This window comes from Chrysemys picta, unplaced genomic scaffold (genome assembly GCF_011386835.1).
Source record: "Chrysemys picta bellii isolate R12L10 unplaced genomic scaffold, ASM1138683v2 scaf212, whole genome shotgun sequence".
Classification (NCBI taxonomy): Eukaryota; Metazoa; Chordata; order Testudines; family Emydidae; genus Chrysemys; species Chrysemys picta.
Genome location: NW_027052919.1, coordinates 23,192 through 29,191, shown reverse-complemented (window position 1 = coordinate 29,191; position 6,000 = coordinate 23,192).

The window sequence follows — 6,000 nt, the reverse complement described above, 5'->3', positions numbered from 1 at the left end:
TCAGAGATCACGTACGTCAAACTCAGGGAGGGTGATGGTGAATCTGAGCAGGGCCGTGCTGCTCTTAACGGCCCTGGCTCTCTCTCGCGGCACCCTGGACACGATCCAGTAGTTAATGTGCTGTGGGGAAAGGAGGCATTGCACTGACTGCCCTGACCAAGGATGCCCACTGGGGGCCCGGCTAGGAGGACAGACTGGAAAATGGATCTAAGAGTGAAGGTAAAATTGCCCCCACCCCTCTCATCGGGCTCACCTCCAAGATGTACTGGAGCCTGTCGGTGTCTGGGGACTCTGCCAGCAGGTTCCCCAGCATGGCGTCCAGGAGGTCTGGCAAGACCCTAGGCAGATCCTGAAAGCAAGGGAGAGCCATGGGTCAGAGTTAGGGAAACTGGGGCTAAACTTGCCACAGGATGGGAAGTGGGGTCTCTGGGAAGCACTGGTGTGACCCCCAAACACATATCCTGGCCTCTCTCCTTCACATCCCACTGCAGGCAATTAGCAAGGACTCATGGCAGGATGACAGCTGGCTCTTCAATCCATGACTTTAGCTGATCTACCTGCACTTGGGCGGTGTCCTTCTCCATGCCCAGGGTGAAGACGGCGTGCAGGGCAGCTCGAAGGAGGTGGGTCTCCAGCTCTGGCTCCACAGCAGGTGTCATGGTGCTGGAAGAGAGAGGAGCCGGTATTAGACTGTGCAGTGCGGGGATGGGACTGGCACCAAGACGCAGGTTAAACTGCAGGGAAATAGGCACAGGCTGGCAAGAAGGGAAACTGAGGCACCGAGCCAGGGAATGACAAGGCCAAGGTTTCTCAGACAGACAGTGGCAGGGCAGGAATAGCACCTGTTCCCTGCACCCTGCTGCCCCTCCTGTATCTGATCCTGGGAGTGAGCCTCTCCCCAAAGCCGTTGCAATGTTACTGGAGTGAAAAGAACAGCCCAGCCAGGAGAGAGTGACCCTTCCCCGCACCTCTGCCAGAGGAGCCACCTTGGGCGGTGACCTGGGAGAGGGAGTGGGAGGGGCAGTGACTGCCAGCCCTGGGCCGGAGCAGCACTGGGGTTAGGGGAACCGGGCCGGAGGGTCTCGGTACCTGAGGTTGCCCACAGCAATCAGGGAGTTAGCGAGGACGGCGCCGGGTGGAGAGTTATCAGGCAGCTCCTCAATGAGCTCCTGTGAGACCCAAAGGAGACAAAGGAGCGTGTGAGATTCGGGCCACACTGGACATTGCTGGTTTCCTATTGACCTGTGGGACTTTGGGCAAGTTGCTCCCCGCTCTAGGCTCTGTCCCCAGCAGTCAAATGGGGATTTCATACTTTCCCACTATTGGAAAGTGCTGGGAGAATCCCCCAGCAAAAGCTGCTCTGACAGTGCTAAGCAGCATCTGACCATTAGAGGTCAGAGCACACTGCCCAGGAGGAGGAGTGTTTGGTTCTGGGCTGTTGGAGTACGGGCTTTCAACCATCTGTGCACACATATTATACTAATTGCATCTAGACCACATCTCCCTAGTTTGTTTGTGAGAATGTCCTTATTAACACCAAGATGGATCACATCTACTGTTTACCCACCTCCACTAGGCCCGTAACCCTGCCAAAGAAGGAGCTAGGATTTGTTTGGAATGATTTGTTCTTGACAAGTCCATGCTCACTAGTCCTAAGAACCAAATTGTCCTGTAGGTGCTGACAAACTGATTGTTTAATAAGGAGTTCCAGTATCTTTCCAGGTATGTTAATGGATGGGAAGACGTTCTTTTTCAGGGATCTCTGACGAGAACTGGGGCACAGCACGTAGTTTGTTGAGGCCATAAAATGGAGACAGGCACCTCTTCTCTTCTCCCAGCACCCCAGATACCTAAAAGGGTGGGACTCACATCCCTCAATGGGCTTTAAAAAAGACAATGGTTACAATGTGGCCCCAACCATTTCTGGTTTCTGCAGACTAGATGTTTTAGCAAAGTTTAGAATTCCTTGGTGCTCAACACCGTGAAACTCCCCTTTCTCCTTTACAAAGGGCTTTAACGCCCCTTATCTCACCCAGGCTCTCGACTGCCCAAAGTTGGAGAATTGTCCCTGTTCCCACTGCAGAGCACCCCCCACGACACACACACACAGAGTCCTCCTGGTGGTGGGAGGGGAACAGAGGAAAGGACAGAAGACGTAAGAGATGAAGAGAAAGGAGGGAGGGATGGAGGAAAAGGTAAAACAAAAAGGACAAACCCTAATGTCCCCAGTGATTCTAAGGGACAAAATCCCAGGTGGGGAATAAAATTCGACCACCTTAAGCTAGTGTTTTCCATGCCTAGAATTCAGCTGGCGCCAGATGCATCAGACTCAACAGGTTCCAAACCTCTCGGAGGCTCTTACCTTCTAAACAGGGATGTCTGTTTTCTAGTAAAATCAGGAAAAAGAAAAGAGAAAACTCAAAAGAGGTTCCTCCTGGCGCTCACGTACGTGACCCTTAATACTCTCTCAGTCCTCAAAGAGAGACCTCGAGAAGGAGACTTGCTGAAGCAAAGCTATAGGGGACTCTGAGGTTTCCCTGGCCCTGCGCCCCTGTCCTGCCTGGCTGATGTCAGCATCTCTCTGTGAGGTCACCACCTCCCCAGCACCTTTGACCAATAGGCTGAAATCCTGCAAAAGGCCTTTGTGATGTCACTGCCACACCCACTCCTCCCCTGCAGTGCTAATGTCCTGCCACAGGGCAGACACTTTGGAGGTTTGAGCTACACAAAGAAGAGACACTTAGATCTCAAAAATTAGATGAGATGTTTCAGTCTGAGCTAAGTAGTTGCTGCTCTTAACAATTGCAACATAATAAAATACAAATAAAATAGACTATTTCAGCCATTCTATTATGTCCTAATCTGATCTGAGTAAACGTGATAGGACACCTCATCTTACGCACTGCTCCTAGTGACACTCTCCAATAGATCCCCATCCTCCACCTGTCGGGAGGTAGGTAGGAGCGGATTGTTATCCCTACTTGAAAGAGGGAGAAGCTAAGGCTGAGAAAGGAGAATTGACTTGTCTTAGGTCACACAGCCAGTCCGTGGCAGAGTTGGGAATAGGACCCAAGAGCCCTGATTTTCAAACTAACCATCGGATCTTGAATTTCAGACATTGAATGACCTGAATAAAGTGTTCTCAAGTGAGTTCCAGACCAGCAAGAGTTCATAGTAATTATTCAGCAAGTATTTTAGGAGAACTGGAATGGTAGAGAAAATAATGAACTGCAGAGAAGCAGCAAAATTTGTTGAACATATGACTGGTTATGACTATTTACTTGTTCTTAAAAGAAAACAACAGGGACCTGAGTCTCCTCCCTGTCAATAACCCCCTGCTCAGCCAATCAGGGTAGAGACCGAGGGGCGGGGGGATGAGGGTTCTCACCAGAGAGCCCAAAGGATGGCCCAGGTCACCGCTGGGGATCACTGTCTGAGCACTATTTCAACGCCACATTTTTCGGTGGACCTCCCACAATGGGAGTTGTAGAGCACCCCCCACGACACACACACACCCCTCCTGGTGGTGGGAGGGGAACGGGGAAAGGACAAAAGAAGTAAGAGATGAAGAGAAAGGAGGGAGGGATGGAGGAAAAGGTAAAACAAAAAGGACAAACCTTAATGTCCCCAGAGATTCTAAGGGACAAAATCCCAGGTGGGGAATAAAATTTGGCCACCTTAAGCTAGTGTTTTCCATGCCTAAAATTCAGCTGGCGCCAGATGCATCAGACTCAACAGGTTCCAAACCTCTCGGAGGCTCTTACCTTCTAAACAGGGACGTCAGTTTTCTAGTGAAATCAGGAAAAAGAAAGGAGAAAACTCAAAAGAGGTTCCTCCTGGTGCTCACATACATGAACCCAAATACTCTCTCAGACCTCAAAGAGAGATCTCGAGAAGGGGACTTGCTGAAGCAAAGCCACAGGGGTCTCTGAGGTTTCCCTGGCCCTGCGCCCCCGTCCTGCCTGGCTGATGTCAGCATCCCTCTGTGAGGTCACCACCTCCCCTGCACCTTTGGCCAATAGGCTGATGTTCTGCAAAAGGCCTTTGTGATGTCACTGCCACACACACCCCTCCCCTGCAGTGCTAATGTCCTGCCACAGGGCTGACACTCTGGAGGTTTGAGCTACTCCCTGTGGATCACCCCACTCAATGAGTGTTCATTCTAGAAAGCAAGCCGGCTAGACAGTAAAACATCACAAGCTGCTCCCAATGCTACACTCGGTTTCTCAGAAATGAGTAGACTTTATGGGCAGCAGAGACCGTTAGAGCATCTAATCTGACCCCCTGCATATCACAGGCCTCCTGTCTACCACAATAGCTACTTTTGGGGCAAACACATTCCGGAAAGGCATCTAGTCTTTATTAATGACATCAAGAGATGGAGAATCCACCACTTTCCTTGGTAGCTTCTTCCTGTGGTCAATCATCCTCGCTGTTGAATATTTGTGCCTTATTTGTCATAGGAATTTGTCTCTTTTCACCTTCCAGCCATTGGGTCTTGTTCTGCCTTTCTCTGCTAGACTAGAGAGCCCTTTAATACCCAGTATTTTCTCTCCATTAAGGCACTTCAACACTTCAATGAAGTCCCCTTCAATCTTCTTTTGATAAGCTAAACAGGTTGAGCTCTTTCCATAGCTCACTAGAAGGCATTTTTCTCCAGCCCTCAGAACATTTCATGGCTCTTTGCTGCCCCAGCTCCAATTTCTAGGACCATCTTTTTCAAAGGAGGACACCAAGACTGGAGGCAGTATTCCAATAGCAGTCTCACTGCTGCTGTGTCACCTCCCTATCCTACTCACGGCTCTGCTCCTACGTCTAACGATGGCTTTAGCCCTGTTCACCACAGCATCACACTGGGAGCTCATGTTGAGTGGCTTCTCCACTCTGGCTCCTAAATCCTTTTCAGAGTCACTGCTTTCCTGGATCCACGTCCCCATTCTGGAGGTGTGGCCGGCGTGCCTTGTTGCCACGTATAGGACCTTGCATTGGGCTCTGCTCAAACTTGTTTTCTTTGAATGGGTCCAGCTGGCCGAATGAGCCAGATCGCTCTGTATCACTGCCCTCTCCCCATCAGGAATTACCACTCTGCCTGTATTTTGTCACCCCTCAATCTTATCCGCAGTGATTGTATGTTTTCTCCCAATTCATTGATAACAATTATTTTAAAAAATTAGTCCTTGAGAGCTTCTTCAGACCCTTAGTACCCAGGACCTGCTCCCCACATCACAGTGAGAAATGCTGTCCAGCCCTGCTGGTACAGAGGGGATAAGCACAGAACAAACGTACCTTTAGGAGCTGTGTTGTCCATAGGCTCTGAACAACATGTGGGGGTCAGCAGATTACAAACGCACGACAGACCTGTAGTGTAGACAGGTCCCAACTGTGTCTCGGTTTCCCACCCTGTAAAATGGGGAGAAGAAACAAAACCTTGATTAGCTCCTTGACAGCTGGGGAAACCGAGGCACCCAGCGGTGCAGAGACTCGCTCATGGTCCCAAAGCCAGGAATAGAAAACAGCAGATCTGATAGCCAGGCCTGGGACCTAACCCTGGTTTTCCTGGCCTTGCTGCTCTAAGTTTAGTCACAGCCGCCATGTCTTTTCCCCCGTGTCCCTTAACCCCACGTCACTGCAGAAGAGAGATTTTCTGGTAGCCAGCTGGCTCTCCTGCATGTGGATGTCGTTCCAAAAGACGTGCTCTGACTCAGTCCCATGCTATGGTTGGCTGAAGGAACCACGTGGTCACATTCTAGCCCTGAGTTATACAGGAGGGGCGACTAGATGCACATAATGGTCCTTTCTGACCTGAACCTCTATCAATCGCTACATTTTCTGCTGCTAGGAAGAGAACTCTGGACCTATTTTCTCTCATTCACTTTCAGTCGGAATAATTTCAATCCAGGCCAAAGGATTTCCTCTTCCATTGTGTCTTCAGCACCTTTGGGAGCAACCAGTTACTGTTACCCACAGGTTACCAGTTTCAACCTGTCCCAGGGTGAGATG